Source organism: Piliocolobus tephrosceles, chromosome 2 (assembly GCF_002776525.5).
Source record: "Piliocolobus tephrosceles isolate RC106 chromosome 2, ASM277652v3, whole genome shotgun sequence".
Classification (NCBI taxonomy): Eukaryota; Metazoa; Chordata; class Mammalia; order Primates; family Cercopithecidae; genus Piliocolobus; species Piliocolobus tephrosceles.
Genome location: NC_045435.1, coordinates 176,255,954 through 176,276,225, shown reverse-complemented (window position 1 = coordinate 176,276,225; position 20,272 = coordinate 176,255,954). Strand labels below are relative to the sequence as shown.

General features: G+C 37.7%; 1 protein-coding gene and 1 pseudogene across 2 annotated transcripts in view; both read left to right on the top strand.

The window, feature by feature from the left end:
• Positions 1-20,272, top strand: part of RSRC1 (arginine and serine rich coiled-coil 1) — a 411,876-nt gene that overhangs the window by 26,726 nt on the left and 364,878 nt on the right. The window lies entirely within an intron of this gene.
• Positions 19,873-20,272, top strand: part of LOC111550106 — a 595-nt pseudogene continuing 195 nt past the window's right edge. The window contains exon 1 of the transcript XR_002733922.2: positions 19,873-20,272. This exon is cut by the window's right edge and continues 195 nt beyond it. The product of XR_002733922.2 is annotated as a selenoprotein H pseudogene (transcript).

Here is a 20,272-nt window from a genome sequence, read left to right as displayed (position 1 = left end):
TTTGAATAAAAGATTCAGTGATTAATATTGAATAAAAGATTTTATGGAGATCTATAATACTGAGCCAATTAAATACATACACACACACACACACACACACACATATATATATAACACTATTCTTTTGCTATTTAGCTTTAAGATGATGCCCTTGCAGTTTTTAGGTATTTTTAATCAATTTTAAGGCTTTAAAGTCAAAAATCATTGTTTAGATCCAAAAGGAATATTGTAAAAATTGATTAGTTGACCTTATTTCCAAAAATTAGTAGATTCAGAATACTGAAGTTCTTAGTTGGCAGAAGAACTCTATTGTCTAGTGAGAAAATAGATGACTTTTTCTTTTTTTTTTTTTTTTTTTTTTGAGACGGAGTCTTGCACCTGTCGCCCAGGCTGGAGTCCAGTGGCACAATCTCGGCTCACTACAGCCTCTGCCTCCTGGGTTGAAGCGATTCTCCTGCCTCAGCCTCTGGAGTAGCTGGGATTACAGGCACCTGCCACCACGCCTGGCTAATTTTTGTTATTTTTCATGGAGACGGGGTTTCGCCATGTTGACCAGGCTGGTCTCGAATTCCTGACCTCGTGATCCTCCTGCCTCAGCCTCCCAAAGTGCTGATTACAGGCTTGAGCCACTGTGCCCAGTCCTAGATGACTTTTTCATAGGCGTTTTTTTCCCCCAGCTTTTTAACTGCAGTGCCATTTTAGTTCTTCACATCATGACTCACATTGGAGCCCTTTGTTGCCCAGATGCAACTAGGGACGAGATTTCCACCTGAGATGGCAACCACATTGTGGAGACCTCTAGTTGGGGGCTCCTGAATTGACTGAATGTACCCTTTATTGCTTAGCTAAGTTAGAGCTACTTTTCTGTTTTTCAGCTAAGTTTCCATGTTGTGCAGAGAGGGGCCATGACCCCAAACCAGCTGAGTGGATGATCTGTCCATGTTGAATTTCCATGGCTCCTCTTCACTGGTATAGATAACCAGACAGTGACTGCACGGCTTTCTGCAATATTTAGCACAGTATCAAGTTGGAGACATTTAATATGTGCTTCTGGTATAGGTGATTTTGTTTTGGCAGTACCGAATTTCTTGCTATTTCTTGTGCCTCATTTATGCAGAGTGACGGAAGGATTGAGAGAATTTCATGTGGGGTGTGCTTTGTTACCTGGGCAGAGCCCAGCCCAGAGTTTACCAAGGTGGCTTGACATAAGCACTACTATTAGATTTAACTAACTACTAAGCAGTTTTATTGGGCGGCTCCTTGAATGTGGCACACACTTAAATGTAGTCCCTACTCTGAATGAACTTATTGTCATAAGATTTCGTTTTTATTTTTTCTCTATATCTTTGTTTACTTATTCTTTTCCATCATTGTGTTATAACAAACTATAGAAAATAATGTTTCCTATATTCCATCATGCATGCAGGAGGAAAAGGGTAATTCATTAAGTTAAAATTATTTTCCCCAGCTCATTCCTGTGAAATTGCAGAATTGTAGAATCTTGCCAAAAAATTGATAATAGTTACTTAAAATACTTAAGTGGTTTAAAAGTAGGTAAACTTGTGTGTTTTATGGTGGTGTTGATTTTAAGTAAATAATTCCTTAATTATGCTCTTTACTTTCATTTTGTTTAGTCTGTGTTTCACTCATTGTTTGGTGAGAAAGGGTCTCGATCTATTTATAAATCTGTCTCTTAAAAGATCATCATATTTGTTCTGTTTTCTAAAAACACTGTGTAATATTTGATGAGATTTTCTTCTAGTACTTACAATAATTTTTTGAGAATGAATATTTGATTTTGGCCGGACACGGTGGCTCACACCTGTGATCCCAGCACTTTGGGAGGCTCAGGCAAGTGGATCACCTGAGGTCAGGAGTTCGAGACCAGCCTGGCCAACGTGGTGAAACCCCGTCTCTACGAAAAATACAAAAATTAGCTGGGCATGGTGGTGGGCATCTATAATCCCAGCTACTCAGGAGGCTAAGGCAGGGCAGGAGAATCGCTTGAACCTATGAGGTGGAGGTTACAGTGAGCTGAGATCGTGCCACTGCACTCCAGCCTGGGCGACAGAGCAAGACTTAGTCTAAAAAAAAAAAAAGTTTTATTTTAATAAGCATGTTTATCTTGTGGGTGCTGCAAGCCTACAACTACATCGGGAAGTACAAAGAGTACCATATGAAACTGCGTATTAAATTGTATGTTCCTAATGGTGGTGGACTTCAGTAACTTCTTGTGTATGTTTAATACTTAGAATAAACTGCATTCACAGAGACATGAAATTAATAGCTAATGATGCTTTTTACTGAATCCAATTAGTTTTTTTTTTTTTTTTTTTTTTAAGATGGAATCTCGCTCTGTCACCCAGACTGGAGTGCAGTAGCATGATCTCGGCTCACTGCAACCTCCGCCTCCCAGGCTCAAGTGATTCTCTTTTCTCAGTCTCCCGAGTAGCTGAGATTACAGGCGTGTGCCACCACACCTGGCTAATTTTTGTATTTTTAGAAGAGACAGGGGTTTCCCCATGTTGGCCAGGCTGGTCTTGAACTTCTGATCTCAAGTAATCTGCCCGCCTTGGCCTCCCAAAGTGCTTGGATTTACAGACATAAGCCACCATGCTGGGCCTGAATCCAGTTAGTCTTTTTTTTTTAATTAAATATGGGAAGGACATTTTGCATTCTAATCTTTCTTCCAAAGATTTATGTTGAAATACATGGTAAATTTTTTCCTCACAGGATTATTGTGACAAGAAGTTGCAAAATAGCCTATTAGCATTCTCTACTCTATAAATTATATTCTTCTCCAAACTAGAGATTTTGGGGTTTTCATTGGTTCTGTTTTTTGTGAAATAATCTATGTTCACCCTCTATCGCTACCTGTTGCCTTTGGAATCTGTGTATTTTGAGCCAGTTACCTTGCAGCATTATTTTCAGGCTGTAGATTTAAAAGTTTTATAGTTCACTTTCATATGGGAGGCCCCCAGCCCTTGCCTTTCTAAAAATTTTCTTTTCACTTACATGGATTGTCTGGCTCTTGTTAAGAGATTGTTTTATATAAAATAGACTTAGGTAGTATTTTGTTTTCTGTTTCTGATATGCACTCTGCTAATGGCCACTATTACTGTTGGCCTTTCTAACTGTAACAGCACATTGGACATGTTACTCTTCAGGAAACGGTATATAATGACTCCCAGATCTCTTTCCAGAGCTCTTTTATTTTATAAGTATAATAATCCCTTCTCATTTATGAGTTTGCCTTATTTGAAATTCAGATCTAATGTAGATTTACTTCTGTACTGTATATGTTTTTCAGAAAAAATATGCTGGACATATGAGTCACTTGTTTCTACCTTTGTTCTTCTGCCAGTTTCCTCTTAGGTGATTGGTCACATATATACTAAGTATCATGAAAATGTGTTATATCTTATCATTGTGCTATGTGTACTACCATGTGGTATTTGTAGCCTTTATGATATTGAGCAAGGAAAGATTAAAAAGAAACATTGTTTATGCTGTTAGAGATATTACTGCCCAGGTAAATGTCTAGTAGTGTTACGTAAAGGAAAAGACTCTTCCTGCTAGAGAAGATTTAAAATGACTCTCCCACAATCAAGCTTGAGGAATATTGACTATGGAAGCAAAGCTCAAGCTAAATACCAGAGAGCTGTAGTATCAGGAAGCAGTTTTATTAATTTATAAAACTGGTAACTAACATTTTGCCTCAAATGTTTTTTAAAAATCAAAGCTTTTGTAGAAATTAATAGGTATGGATGTGTTTTTAAAGTCTCTATTTTGAGAAAATGTATAAGCAGAGTCTAAGAATGGACCTTCAGATGAGGTGTGAATGAATTATTGTAGCCAATAATGAAGTGTAAAGAGACTTTCAAAAGAAGTCCATAGCTTCAATTCCACACTTTATCCAAAGGATGGAGAAAATTCCAGGTTTTTTGACTCCTGGCAGGAAAATCTGGTTTGTGGTTGATTCTTATCCTTTCTTGGGTCACATCAGGTATAAAGTGTGATGTCAAAGGGTGAATCTGATGAGAAGCATGGATCCTCTTTACATAAAATTTCATGTATTTACATGCATAATTTTGCATGTTCTTTAACAGGATTCACAGAAGTCCTAAAACTCCATGGACCTCCTGATTAAGGACACATTTATACTAATGTGAGAAATATTCAGGCAGCTTTTAGAATTAAACTTAAATGACTATGCAGGTATAAATATCTATGAGCTAAGGGAGATGGCAGGTCTTTCCCAGTAACTAACTACATCCTTTCCTTCCTATTTTAGCCCCATGTATTTACCTATTTCATCTTAACTTTTAATACTACTTAAGAGTGTAGCTTATTACCAGTTTAGGGTAGAGAAATGCCATTGGTAGCTATTTAGTGTCTTCTTTGTTCCCTGTATTTCATTTTAGGGAATATAAAGCATTCGTGAACCATTATAGATTGTCTTGCAATCTCATTAAAAAATTAGGTTATGAGTTCCTTATCTAAGATTTCTCCTACCATGTGGATTTATAAGAACTTAATCCTCATAATTTGAAAGTGTTATTATCCATTAAATCTATTATATTATGCTTACCTTCGTTGTAGATTTTTACTTCTTTATATATATCTCCCTAGTTTTTCTAACTGTTGATCTTTGTTAGTACTGACATTTCTCGTCATCTTCATATTAGAACATTTCAGTATTGTTTCTTGTTCTAGATAACTTATAAAAATATTAAGTGGGTTGATCCTGTAGCCATCTTGGAATGGTTCATTGTAGAGTACTTTTGGAGTAGTTTATTTTTCGTACCAATGGTTAGTTCATTCTTGCATCACTTAAAAAGGAATACCTGAGACTGAGTAGTGTAGAGAAAAGAGGTTTAGTTTAGTTGGCTCACAGTTCTGCAGGGTAGATATGATGCAGAGTGCCAACACCTGCTTCTGGTGAGGGCCTCAGGAAGTTTACAATCATGGTGAAAGGCGAAGGGGGAGCCAGCACATCACGTGGTGAGAGTGGAAGCACAGAGAGTGGGAAAAGTGCCACACCCTTTTAAACAAATCAGATCTCCATATAACTCACTGTCTTGAGGACAGCACCATGCTCTTCATGAGGGATCCACCCCAATGACCCAAACACCTCCCACCAGGCCCCACCTCCAACACTGGGGATTATATTTCAACAATGAGATTTGGAGGAGTGAAGACAATGCCAGTTTTTCAAGCGCCTCTCTCTCCCTCACTTGTCTTAAGCTTCCCTTAAGACAGCGATCAAATCTTACTAATTTTGTATCATCCGATCCTAGCATGGTGGTACCTAATATTGAATTTCAGTAAATCTTAATAGTAGATTCAGTAGATTGAGTGAATGATTGACTTCTACATTTCCAGTACAGGTATTTTAAAAAGTAATCTACTTGAGACCTTTGTTAAGGAGGCTTTTTGAAAGTCTAACCTTTGTTTGATTATCTCTACCTCCAGAAGAAGAGTTGTGTGCATCGTCAGGGATATGCTAGACCAGTTCAAGTCTAACACTGATTCCCAGGATGTTAATTTCTAAAATCCTGGTTGATTGTTTGAAATCTTGGAGGGATCCTTCAGAAAAATATTAATAATATACTTTTAGGTTGTGAGATAAAATCTTTGAAAGGGATTCATCCAGGCTTTAAAATCACTGATCAGAGATGGCCTTTCGACTTTTAAAGAAAAGATTGAAGGGAATGGTGCTATCTGAAAAAGTAATAGATTGAATATCCCACCTTAAGTATTTGTTTTCCCCCAGGAGATAGCATGGTGTGGTTCTTTTAATGCCACTTCAAGAATATGTATATCAAAGTTAAATAGTAGGGACATTACTTTTTTTTTTTAATGAAAAGTATTTTGGAATTCATTTTTTACTCAATTGTTTAAATTCTTAGAAATCAAGGATTGTATATGACTAGGTTCATGTCTATTAATAAATCAATAGCTTATAAAATTTTTTTAGGCAATAGTGATTGTTATGTTACTAACATAGTATTCTCCAAATTTTTTAGCAGTCATGATCTCTGAACTCTGAGAGGAAATGAAAAACAAAAACAAAAATAAACCCTGAGTTATGGTTAATAAAGCAGGAAGGAAGCTGGTAGAAAAGCCTTCTATATCTTCAAGCAATATCCAACCAAGAGGATATTACCAAGCTATAATTGACAACTTTGGGGAATTAAACTTCATATGGGCAATGCCAAAGGCTCTAGTAATCATTAATGGTACATGTCTGCTACTATGTTGGCTTTTATTATTATTGGCTGTAGAAAAAGCTAAAAATATGACTGAATTGGTGTTGTTACACTTTGAACATCCTCTATATTGTTTCCTGGTATTCTTTTTAAAAGTACTTTTTAGTGTTTCCCTTTACTGGTGCTTTGTAAAGTCCGTCAAAGGACATCAAATACATAGATTTTATTTTTAAATTGTAAGGGTAAAGTTTTAAGTAGAATAAACATCTTCATTTCTTTCAGAAATAGAAATATTTCTAGCTAAGTAGATTGGCTTTTTTATTAAGAAAATTTCAGACATACTCAAGAGAAGGAGAACAATATATACACAGTACCTAGATGGAACAGTCACCAAGATTTTCCCCATGGCTGCTGCTGCTGCTGCTGCTGATAGTGCTACTACCTGCCCCTCCCTCTCCATCTTCTTCCTTTTCCTTCTGCTTTTCTGCTTTTTTTTTTTTTTTTTGGCTGAAGTATTTCAAAGCCAAATGGGACGCTGTGTTATTTTACAGATAAGGACTTTACTTTAAATCTCTTCCCACCAAAAGGAAATTTTCTTATATCACACAATGCCATTGTTAGTTTTTTCCATGTGTGAGACAGGGTCTTGCTCTGTCACCCAGGCTCGAATGCAGTGGCGTAGTTACAGCTCACTGCAACCTTGAACTCCTGGGCTCAATTGATCCTCTCAGCTCAGCCTCCTGAGTAGCTGGGACTACAATTCCATCATTAATTTGATGTTTTGGTACTCATTTTCTGACCATCAACTCATGTTTTTGCATTTACCTATATCCACATTTAAGCCATTGTCATACTTCGGGAAATCTATGTTCCGTATCTTTAATAAATTTTCTTTTTTTTTTATTTTTCAAAAAACCTAACTTTAAATGTATCTTTGACCTCAAAGTAGCAGTTTTCATTTCTTTGTAGCCTAGAAGAAAACAGAAAATAGATTATTTTTCCATGTGGTTAAATCATATACAATAATCAGCCTCCAAAAACAAATTTAAAAACTATTTCCTGAATGGTATCCCAGTTTCCTACTACATTGTTGGCTTGTTCAAATTTTTTTTCCAAATTCAAAAGTGTACGTTTTAGAAGTATATTTTTAGTTGAACAGTAGGATAAATTCTCATATTATAATCTGGCTATGTAGGCAATCATACTGATTCTGTTTATGTAGTCTAGCAGTGCTTCTCAAATTATCTGTGGTAAAGGACTTTTTTTAAACCCTAAATTTTCAGTCCAGGAATTTAAATTCCTGGTAACTTCATAACCTATACCAGTCATATTTGCCATTACTTCAGTGAGTTTATGTATGTACATCTCTAACTAAATTATATATTCCTTATGAGTGTTTTACTTGATATTGCCCATGTACCTTATATTTATCCTTTGATTGTGTAGGGGAGAAAAAATATCTTTTTCTCACCCATTGCTAGGTGCATGGTGGAGGCCCTTATAACAAAAGACAGATTAACAAGAGAGAAGCATACAGATTTATTTACTATAATAAATAAAGTGACACAGGAGCCTTCATAAGGAAATGAAGACATGAAAAAAGGGGTAAATCTGTGTATATTTTATGCTGGGCTTGATGAGGAAGTGGATAATCGTGAAGAAGCATGATTGGATGAAAAAGTATGATCTAATGTTAGTCAACTGGGGGGAATTTAGCAAGGCCTGTTTGTTCAGATTCTGCTCTGTGACTTTGTGTCTTCAAAGATTAGGATGTTTCTTTCTTTTGGGGATATGGAGGGCACCTCTTCAGTGAGGATCTTGCGACTTGTTTCCTGAGTAGATCAGAAAAGCTTTTGTAGTGTGCATGACGTACTTCAGGGGAGAAAGGGAAGAAGAGAACAGAGACTGCCCTTCCAGCTTCTTTGTTTTTCCCAGATATCTTCAGCTTAAAATATTCTGGGGGAGTGTGTCCTGTCCGGGTACATATGTCCTGAACCCCATCAAATAAATGCTAACTAGGTGGTAGGTCCTGTGTTACACGGTGTGAATGCAGAACCAGTATTTTTAGGAAGCATAGAATCTAGTGAGAAGACATATATGAACATGATTATGCTTATGATATGTAAATGCCACCCTTTTAAGCATGAGAAAAGTTCTGGGAGGGCACAGTGTCATTATATGTAATCAGTAAATACTGTACAAGTATTACTCAATGAATGAATGTTAATTAAAATATACTAGGATAGTGTAAGAAACATCACAGAAGTCCGTGGCATTATGATTTAACTCTGTAACATATGTTTAATATTGTAGAGTAAAATGAAACTTGTTAGGTTCTTTTTAAGTGTGGTAGATAAGTTAGAGCCTTTGATTGTGGCTTGGGGTATTAAATCTCTGTCTAGTGTATATGTGTATTTAATTTTCTGTACTTATAAAAATTAAAAATCATATCTTATGGGCAAAATGTTGGGTTTTTTTTTTTTTTTCCAGACATTGAATAATATAGGAGACAAGAGTATAAAGTAGGAGTTGGAAGAACTGCTTTCTCTGGGCTCTTCTGTTTCTCTTATTAGCTGTTTGACCTTAGGTAAATAAATGAAGTTAGCTGAACTTCAGTTTTAGGGAATCGTAATATTAAATAGTGAGCTCCTTGAGGACAATGTCTATGCCATATTAATTTTTGCTAGGGTGACCAACCATCTTGGCTTGCCAGGGACTTTGTTTTAGCACTGAACGTTCCATGTCCTTCATTCCTGGGCCAAGGAGGATTTAGTCATTCCAGAAGTGTCACTAGTGGCTAGCTCATGGCTGGCACTTAGTAAGTGTTCAGCAAGTGTCTGGAATTAAATATCTCCTCTGTCTTTTTCACAGAATTGATGTAAAGATCAAATTATATTTTGTGAAAGTATTTTGCAAATAGTAAAAGCTGTACCAATAAAGTTGATATTGTTTTTCCCATCAGTATGCTCTTGGAATTCATCTCGGAATTTGTGTAGGAGTTAATTTGGTGTATAAATGTTTGATTACTCAGTGTTTCCAGTTTGTATCTGTTGCCTAAAGTGAGATACGTGTGAGTACATATTATCTTCTGAATATATTTCTTCTTCCCAGAAGTAAATGAGATGTGAATTAAAATTGATCCTGTGGTCTTGTAGTTTTATGTTTAATAATATGAGTTTTAGTTTTAACTGAGGAGCTGATTTCACATTTGAATGAATATGTGGCTTCTGTTGTATTTGATTATTGTAAATGTTTTATCTTAGGTTTAAAAGCTATTTTATAGGACATCTTTTAATTATCTTAGTAGATCTAATAACCCTAACACTTCAAAAGTTTAGAATAATAAATGTAAAGATGCCTAAGTGGGCCTTATATGTAGCTAGGAACTAACTGCTCTGTAAATTTCTCGGGTATAGTAAAGTTCTGAGGAAACAGGTGAAATTTTCCAGACAACCTACCTCTGGGCAACCCTTTCTTTCCTTTTTAAAGCGACTTCTTCCCTATACCTTCTGTATTTGTATCGACTGAGCAAATTCTCAGTCACATTTGCTTATTTGCTACTAATTGTGTAGCTTAAATGTTGTGTCAGTTACTTAAGTGCGTCTTCTAGAGATTCCCTTAACCATCAAAGTGATCTGCAGCTCTTTCTCTTTGGAGACACTCGAGGATGGGTATGGAACTCTCTTCTTCTAGAGTTGCCAATAGAGGCAATTCCCACCGCTCTATTTATTGGTTATTTTCTGCTTCTTTTCTTGAACTATTTAAAAATTTTTCATTCTTAAATAAAACATCAGGGAAACTCTCTCTTGCTAGCCCCAATGTTTCTGATGTAACTAAAGAATGACCATGCGGCATGGTATTGTGTTGCTAGGTAATGCTGTCACTTGAGTGATTTTAGGAGTTTTCTTGAGGTTGCCAGAAAGCTAGAGGACATGATTTCAGAAAGCACTGTATTAAGAATAAATAGATGGTAGAGTTACTTGGTAGTCATGCCCCGTTGGTCTTTGATCTTATTGAATCTTGCAATCTAAGAAAAATTGAGTTTGACCAGCGTCTGAATAGGTGTGATGTTTAAGGAAAGCCGAATACCTCTAGCATAATTATGTTCTTTGTGTTGAACCTATACTATAAAGTTTGTGAACCAAGATTGTCTTTTTGGATTGAGGAGCATGTTTTTGAGAGTCTTGATTGTTATTGGTGTATAAAACTTCTCTTTTGTCTGTTGCTCAGGTGGTATGTGATCTTAGGTAGAGTAAATTTATATGATGAGAAATCCCAGGATAATTATGAGACTGGGATACATGTATGCAAAATGTGAAAATATAGCTTTCCATTCTTCTCTAGCTATTTCCCCAACAAAACTCCAAATTTAAAACAACCTGAATCCTTGACTGGACAGCTGTACCTCAGAGGTATTGCGGGTTTGTATCCATACCACCACAATAAAGTGAATATTGCAATAAAGCAAGTCATATGAATTTCTTTGTTTTCCAGTGCATATAGAAGTTATGTTTACACTATACCATAGTCTGTTAAGTATGTAATAGCATTGTGTTTAGAAAACAATGTACGTACCTTAATTTAAAAATACCTTATTGCTTAAAAATGCTAATGATCATTTGAGCCTTTCATGAGTCATAATCTTTTTGCTGGTGAGGGTCTTGCCTTGATGTTGATGGCTGCCCACTGATCATGGTGGTGGTTGCTGAAGGTTAGGGTGGCGGTGGCAATTTGAAATAAGACAGCAATAAAGTTTGCTACATTGATTGACCCTTTTTTAAATGAAAGATTTCTCTGTAGCAAATGATGCTGTTGGCTAGTATTTTACCCATCATAGAAGTTTTTTCTGTTTTTTGTTTTTTTTTTTTTTGAGAGGGAGTCTTGCTCTGTTGCCTAGGCTGGAGTGCAGTGGTGTGATCTCGGCTCACTGCAACCTCTGCCACCTAGGTTCAAGCGATTCTCCTTCCTAAGCCTCCCAAGTAGCTGGGACTACAGGCACATGCTACTATGCTCAGCTAATTTTTGTATTTTTAGTAGAGACAGGTTTTCACCATGTTGGCCAGGATGGTCTCGATCTCATGACCTCGTGATCTGCCAATCTCTGCCTTCCACAGTGTTGGGATTACAGGCATGAGCCACTGCGCCCTGCCAGAACTTCTTTCAAAATTAGAGTCAGTCTTCTCAAACCCTGCTGTTGCTTTATCAACTAAGTTTGTGTAACATTTAAATCCTTTGCTGTCATTTCAGCAGTATTTACAGCATCTTCACCAGCAGTGGATTCTATCTCAAGAAACCACTTTTTTTCTCATCCATAAGAAGCAACTCTTCATTTGTTCACATTTGATCATGAAATTGAATCCATTCAGTCCTTTGGGCTACACTTCTAATTCTGTTTTTTTTTTTGTTATTGCCACCACACCTGCAGTGACTTCCTCCACTGATGTCTTCTTCCTCACAGTCACACATAAGGGTCTTGGAGTCAACTTCTTTCATACTCCTGTTAATTTTGCTGTTTTGACTTCCTCCTGTGAATCAGGAATGTTCTTAATGGCATCTAGAATGGTGAATTTTTTCCAGAAGGTCTTCAATTTACTTTGCCCAGATTCATCGGAGAAATCACTATCTATGGCAGTTATAGCCTTACAAAATGTATTTCTTAAATAGTAACACTTGAAAGTCAAAAGTACTCCTTGATTCAGGGGCTACAGAATGAATGTGGTGTTAGCAGACATGGAAACAATATTAATCTCCTTGTACATCTCCATCAGAGCTCTTGGGTGACTAGATACGTTGTCAGTGAACTATTTATTTTATTTTATTTTATTTTTTAAGACAGGGTCTCACTTTGTCACCCAGGCTGCAGTGCAGTGGCATGATCTCGGCTCCTTGCAGCCTCGACCTCCCGGGCTGAAGTGATCCCACCTCAGCCTCTCAAGTAGGCGAGACTACAGGAATGCACCACCAAGCCTGGCTTTTTTTTTTTTTTTTTTTTTTTTTTGTTATTTTTTGTAGAGATTGGGTTTCACCATGTTGCTCAAGCTACTCTCAAACTACTGAGCTCAAGCGATCCACCCACCTGGACCTCCGAAAGTGCTAAGATTACAAGCATGAACCACCACACCTGGCCATTATTTTAAAAGGAATTATTTTTGCTGAGCAGTAGGTCTCAACAGTGAGCTTAAAATATTCAGCAAACCATGTTGTAAACTTATATGCTATCATCTAGGCTTTGTTGTTTTATTTATAGAGCACAGGCAGAGTAGATTTAGCAGAATTCTTAAGAGCCCTAGGATTTTCAAAATGGGAAATGAGCATTGGCTTCCTTTTAAAGTTACCAGGTGTGTTAACTCCTAATAAAAGAGTCTGCGTGTTCTTTGAAGCTTTGAAACCAGGCATTGACTTCACCTCTCTACCTATAAGACCCAGATGGCACCTTCTTCCTATAGAGGCTGTTTTATCTGCATTGAAAATCTGTTGTTTAGCATAGCCACCTTCATCAGTTATCTTAGCTGTATCTTCTGGATTATTTGCTGCAGGTCCTATATCAGCATGTACTGCTTCACTTTGTACTTTAATGTTGTGCAGGTGAGTTCTTTTCTTAAACCTCATGAACGAACCTCTGCTAGCTTCAAACTTTTCTTTTGTAGCTTTCTCACCTCTTTCAGCTTTTATAGATTTGAAGAATTTTAGGGCCTTGCTCGGGATTAGGCTTTGGCTCAAGGGAATGTTATGGCTGGTTTGATCTTCTATTCAGCTCACTCCGATTTTCTTCCTGTCCGTAATAAGGCTATTTCATTTTCTTATCATTTATGTGTTCGCTGGAATAGCACTTTTAATATTTTTTGAGAACTTTTCCTTTACATTAATAAGTTAGCTAACTCTTCAGTGCAAGAGGCCTAACTCTTGGTCTTTTTTGGGTTATGATATGCCTTCCTTGCAAAGCTTAATCATTTCTAGCTTTTGATTTAAAGTGAGAGATGTATGACTATTCTTTTCACTTGAACACTTAGAGACCATTGAAGGGTTATCAATTGGCCTAAATTTCAGTATCATTGTGTCCCAGAGAATAGGGAGGCCCAAGGAGAGAAAGAGAGACTGGGGAACAGTTGGTTGGGGGAGCACTCAGAACACACACATCTGTTTAAGTTCACTGTTGTATATGGATGCAGTTCTTGGCAGCTGAAAATAATTATAGTAGTAACATTAGAAATCACTGATCACAGAGCACTATAACAGATATAATAATAATGAAAAAGTTTGAAGTATTGTGAAACTAACCAAAATGTGACACAGAGACACTAAGTGAGCACATGCTGTTGGAAAAGTGGCACCAATAGACTTGTTTGACTCAGGGTTGCCACAAACCTTCAATTTGTAAAAGTCACAATATCTGCAAAGTGCAATAAAGCAAAGTACAATAAAAAGAGATATGCCTGTAGGGTTAGATATCTAGCTTTTCTCTGTTATTGCAACTTTATGAGGAATCTAGCAGACTTGTAAAAGTGAAGAAATACTGGATAAACTAAAACTTTATTAACATTGAATTATAATAATAATAGTAACAATACATGCCAATGATGAATCTAGTACATACTAAGGGCCAGGCATTGATATAGGATGTTTAACATGTATTCTTTTTATTTAATCCTTACAGCAATTCAGTGGGATAGGTTTAGAATTATTATTTCCTGATGAGGAAACTAAGTCTTACAACTGCATTGAGGACTCACAGCAAAGAGAGTGGAACTAGGATTTTTGAAGAGAAACGTAGGAATATCCGGCTGAAGCCCTTTTCTGAGATCATGATTCAGAGTTTGGGATTATGACAGTTAAATGTCTTTGGTGTTTGTAGAGTAATCCCTGCCTTCTGATCAGTCTTATCAGAGGGAGAACTGGATTGGATCAGGTTAGATCTTTCTGTTCAGAGACCCTGAGGTTCTGGCAAGGTCATAACTGCTCTGTAGATTGTCTTTCCCACTACTTGAGGAACAATTAAGAACAAGTGATGGCCGGGCGCGGTGGCTCATGCCTGTGATCCCAGCACTTTGGGAGGCCGAGGTGGGCGGATCACCTGAGGTCGGGAGTTTGAGACCAGCCTCACCAACATGGAGAAACCCCATCTCTACTAAAAATACAAAATTAGTCAGGGATGGTGGCACCTGCCTGTAATCCCAGCTACTTGGAAGGCTGAGGTGGGAGAATCGCTTGAACCCTGGAGGTGGGGGTTGTGACAAGCTGAGATCGCACCATTGCACCCCACCCTGGGCGACAAGAGCAAAACTCCGTCTCAAAAAAAAAAAAAAAGAGCAAGTGGCAATCCCTCTTGCATTACTGTCACTTTGGTTTTACTGATTTTTTTTTAACTGTTGCTGTTTACACAAAAATAAGGCAAAAGCTTATTTTCTGACAGGTTCAAACAAGCTTCCAGAAATATTAATTTGTAGAATATTTATGAATAGTATGTTCAATTAATGAGTTTTGAAATATGTACAGATTCAGAACCTTGATGAAGTACTATATGTAATTTTACTTTTGCTTTCCATGTAGCAGTTAACTAATACTTGGTGCATAAGTCTACAGCTGTGCCTTCAAACACAGTTGACTCTTGAACAACATGGGTTTGAGCTATGTGAGTTCACTTACAACAGTTTTTCTTCAAACATGGATGGAAAACACAGTATATGGAGGGCTGACTTCGTATATGTAGATGTGTCAGGGCTGACTGTGGGACTTGAGTATGTGCGGATTTGGTCATGCACTGACAGTTGTGGAACTATTACTGTGTGTATACTGAGGGAGATTATATATTTTTAAAAATCATATTCTATTTGGTATTTATTTTAAACATTTCTAACAAGTTTATCTACGACAGCGAACTATCTGCATTTCTTCTACCACAATTTTTTTCTGTCTTGGAGTAGTCTACCTGAAATTGTCTTTTTCCCCACCTTCGCTGTGGGGTAGCAAAACTCTGGAAATGAGAAACAAACATGGATGAGAATTTCTCAGAGCCTTAGAGTATTTTTTGTCTCTTTAGAAATAGGACTCTTGGCTGGGCATAGTGGCTCATGCCTGTAATCCCAGCACTTTGGGAGGCTGAGGCAGGTGGATCACTTGAGGTCAGGAGTTTGAGACCAGCCTGGCCAACATGGTGAAACCCCATCTTCACTAAAAATACAAAAATTGCCAGGCCTGGTGGCCTGTGCCTGTAATCCCAGCTACTCGGGAGGCTGAGGCAGGAGAATTGCTTGAACCTGGGAGGTAGAGGTTGCGGTGAGCCGTGATCATGCCACTACACTCCAGCCTTGGCAACAGAGCAAGACTCTGTCTCAAGAAAAAAAAAAAAAAAGAAAAGAAATAATGTTTTCCCTCACAAAAAAATAGCCTCAAAAGCCTTTCAAGTGATGCTGTCTTTTCTACTTTTTGTTCTTATTTCCTCACCAAGAATGTTGAGTATAGAGGAGTAACTGCCTAGAGACCCTCTCTTGTCCAGTAAGGACAGTCTAGTTTGGCTGGCCTGGCCTGAGATTCTAGTATGTGAAGCTAGCGTTCAGAGACTGACTGTCTTAAGTTAGAGTGATACAAAGGAAGGATTCATGTGAGATAAAACTTCACAACCAATTTACCAGTTCTAGATAAGTGGTTGAGATGTGCTGCAAAACTGTGAAAGTGAGGAGTAGCCACTGAGACAAATTGGAAGTGTCCTAGAGAATTCCAGAGCAGAATGTGATGGCTGTTCACCAAAGGGACTTTTGAAATAAGAGTCATCAGAAGAATATGAAAACCAGTAAGATGATTATAGGAATGTTATTAGTACAGCCCTTTACACTTTACAAAATATGCTTTCACATGCATTTTTTGTTTGCTCCTTTGTTTGCATAACTTTGTGGGAGTTATGATTTCTCCCCATTTCATAGAGAAAGAAGGCAAATGACAGTATCATATTCAAGCCCTGAAAACCCAGTTAGGGTGCATTTTGGGTGTTTTTGCAGGGAGAAGAATAGTAGAACTCAAATGAAAATAACATTTTGTAGATAGAAGGGAGTAGAAATAGAGCCACTGCATTTGAGAGTGTTTTGAATAGAAAAGCTTCCATAGAGCTCACTAAATGATTATTTCATCACTCCATAGTTCTTTAACTTTTTTTGATGAGGGCTTTAAAAATTTTGAGCCTCCCCTCTATTAAAAAAAAAATTACTGATGAGACCATTATTTGACTTACAAGCTAGTCATTTTTCAGTCATGATTTTGTTTGTGCTCAAGGATTTAAAAGTAATATCACATAGCTTCAGTTACTTTGCTTAATGCCATGTGTGTGGGTGTGCGTGTGTGGGTGTGTGTGGGTGTGTGAGTGTTCGATCGCTTCAGTCTTATAAAGCTTTTATCTTTCTATTGCAAGCTGTGGTAATGAATGCACTGATAAAACAACTGGTATTTAAATGTTACCTACTCACACTACATTTGATGGGATCTCCATTTTGTATTGTGAGTAGGAATGAGAAAGCAAAATCTGCCTTGGGAATTTTATAATGAATATGAGAGAGATCCTGCCACAGGTAGTTATTAAAACATCCCCTGAAGTCTTTTAAGATGAATGATTGTGTCTGTGTCTCTGACCTTCCCTGAAGGCTGTTTTTTAAAGAAATCTTCAATGCCCCAAGCTATTCACTTATTAAAAATTTTATAATACATTTCTACCACTAAGTTTTAATTTGTACAGTACATCTTCTGAATAACTCAAATTTTGTAAGTATTATTTGATGAATCTACCCCTTTCTTCCAAAATGGAGACAATATGTATTGATGTCTTAGCTGTTTGCTACCTTTTTTGAGGAAGGGGTGGAACACGTGTAGAGAAATATGGGAAGGAAAAGATAGGGGAATTGTGCCTATTAAACAAACAGAATTCTGTTTTTCCTGTAGAAAAATAAATTGTCATGAAAATTCAAGATTTATACCAGGAAGAAGAAAAGTGATTAGTAAGATCCATGGGAAAGGGAAGGGCTCTTTTCTGATATAAAAATAACTACTCTAAAACTACTTTAATGGGTGTTTACTTTGAAGTTTAGCTTTAAAAAAGTGGGGTTACTTATTTGCATGTAGTAAACGTTTTGTGATGGTGTGTTGGAAATTTTCTAAAAAAAAAAAGCTTGACTTCAAGAAGAAAAATACAGTTGAAGCTAAAGTTTTTTTTTTTAGCATCTACTCTGTGCTAGGAATTGTGGAATTATGTTATCATCCTAGGTTACTTTATTTGATTGTCAGCATCACCTTAACTTTCTAAGTCTGTATGTTACTTTCATTTAACAGATGAAGAAACAGACTTACAGAGGTCAAATAACTTGCTCTTATATAGCTAGAACTGGGAATTCACACTACTTCTGCTTTCAAACAGTTGTTCTTGCACTTATTCACTATTGTTCACTAGGTTTACTATTTTTTCCCCTTGGCAGAGCAGGAAGACTAGTTCAGAGCCTGAATGCCCTCTAGTGCTAATGTCTTTATATTAATCAGCTATTGCCACAATAATGCTGCATAGTAAACCATTTCAAAACTCAGTGGCACACACAAAAAATATTTATTGCTCACAGAGACATCTGTGAGTCAGCTGGGCCTCTTCTGATCTTTACTGGGCTCCTTGGGTTTGTCTCCAAGTTGGGTGTTGAGATCAACTCTATACTTGTCTCTTTCATCCTCCTTGGATTAGCCCCTACTCAAAACAGGTTTTTCTTAGACAAAAGGAAAACAAGCTCAACTTCCTAAGCAAATTTTAAGTCCTCTGCTAAATGTCACTTCTGCCAACATTTCATTGGCCACAGCAAATCATGGGACTAAGCTCAAAGTCAAGGGCAAGGAAGAATATTAATTTAAAATGTGTGGGGCCAGGTGTGGTGGCTCACACCTGTAATCCTAGCACTTTGGGAGGCCGAGGCAGGTGGATCATTTGAGGTCAGGAATTTTGAGACCAGCCTGGCCAACGTGGTGAAACCCCATCTCTACTAAAAATACAAAAATTAGCTGGCGGTAGTGCCGCATGCCTGTTATCCCAGCTACTTGGGAGGCTGAGGCAGGAGAATCGCTTGAACCCAGGAGGCAGAGGTTATGGTGAGCTGAGATCACGCCACTGTGCTCCAGTTTGAGTGACAAAGGGAGACCCTGTCTCAAAAATAAGTAAATACATACATACATGCATACATACATACATAAAATGTGTGGCTATAAACAAAAACATGCCTCAAAGATGATTGATTCATGAATCAAATAAGGATCTCATCAATTAAAAAGGCAAGAGGGGAGCTCAAAATTTTTAAAAGCTATCATCAAAAGTCATATGTAATATATTTGTGTGTTTAGCTACATGATAGGGAGTAATGAAATAACCATTTACTGAGCTCTGCCTATGGTGGGAGTGGGAGAAATGACTTTATCTGAATAATAGAAACTGCCAAAATCTTGATGAACCTTTTAGGAAAATACAGCTGATAAACAGCTTTCTTTTTTGTTTAATGTTTTGGGTGGCTTCTCAAAATACTGTAAGTAAATCATGTCTGTGAAAGATACTGTTTAGATTTTTATATCTTAAATACCTGGAGATTAAATGACATCAATTAACACTGTCCTGAGCTCTAGAAGTCTTTTCAAAGAATATACTGTTTTAGTCGGGCCTACTGGTATATACTTTCCATCTTTTTCAATAACTGGGGGAGGAAAGGGCATGTTAATGGTATGTAATGGTTTCCTTTTTTTTTTTGGTCATTAGTATCTGTAATGATAATTCACATTCAATGGAGTAGTTAGGATAATTACCATTTTTACTTAGACCTCAATTTATATCCTAATCAAATTGGGAGGGGTGTTAACTATTTAAATTCATTAACTTGGTTTATTAAAATCTAAGCCTTTGCATTGCTTACTTTTTTCAGATATTATTGCCTGTTAGGAACCATTGCTTCTAGTTCATTTATATGGATAAGAATATTGATACAGGGCCTGGAGGAAATTTGTTTTGACCAACAAGAGAACGTACTCTGAGGGGCTGATATCAACATTATTGTTTTGCTATTAGTCAGGTTAATTATAGAAAGCTTTGTTGTATTACTGAAGATGTTCATTGACTTTATTTCTTTAGATTTGATTGTGGGGAGGAGTAGGGCGGTAAAAAGGAAAAGAGTATAAAAGGTGTTAAGTATTCTAACATTTGAACTCTTCAGGAGAAACAGAAATGATGTTCCTTAACTCTTCCAGGTAAAAAGGAAGAATAATTTCTAATCTTTTGGATATTGTGTTATTTTGTTATCGCTTGCTCTCCTTTCCCTTTCCTCTTGAAATAATTTTCTTTTTCTTTTTTGAGATGGAATCTCACCCTGCACCCCCAGGCTGGAGTACAGTGGGGTGATCTCAGGTCACTGTAACTTTCATCTCATGGGTTCGAATGATTCTCATGCCTCAACCTCCCTAGTAGGGATTACAGGCGCCACCAGTATAGTTGGCTAATTTTTATTTTTTTAGTAGAGATGGGATTTTACCATGTTGGTCAGGCTGGTCTAGAACTCCTGGCTTCAAGTGATACTCCTGCCTCCTCCGCCTCCCAAAATGCTGGGATTACAGGGGTTAGCCACCTCATGTGGCCTGAAGTAATGTTTTTAAAAAATGGGCATTATCGGCCAGGCTCTAGGCGCCATGGCTCCCCGCAGTAGGAAGCGGAAGGCTGAGGCCGCGATAGTTGCCGCAGCCCAGAAGCGAGAAAAGCTGGCGAACAGCGGGGAGGGAATGGAGGAGGCAACTGCTGTTATGGAGCATTGCTCGAGCTGACGCGTCTATGGGCGCAACGCCACGGCCCTGAGTCAGGCGCTGCGCCTGGAGGCGCCAGAGTTTCCAGTAAAGGTGAACCCGACCAAGCCCTGGAGGGGCAGCTTCGAGGTGACGCTGCTGCGCCTGGACGGCAGCAGTGCGGAGCTCTGGACTGGGATTAAGAAGGGGCCCCCACGCAAACTCAAATTCCCTGAGCCTCAAGAGGTGGTGGAAGAGTTGAAGAAGTACCTGTCCTAGGGAGATTTGGG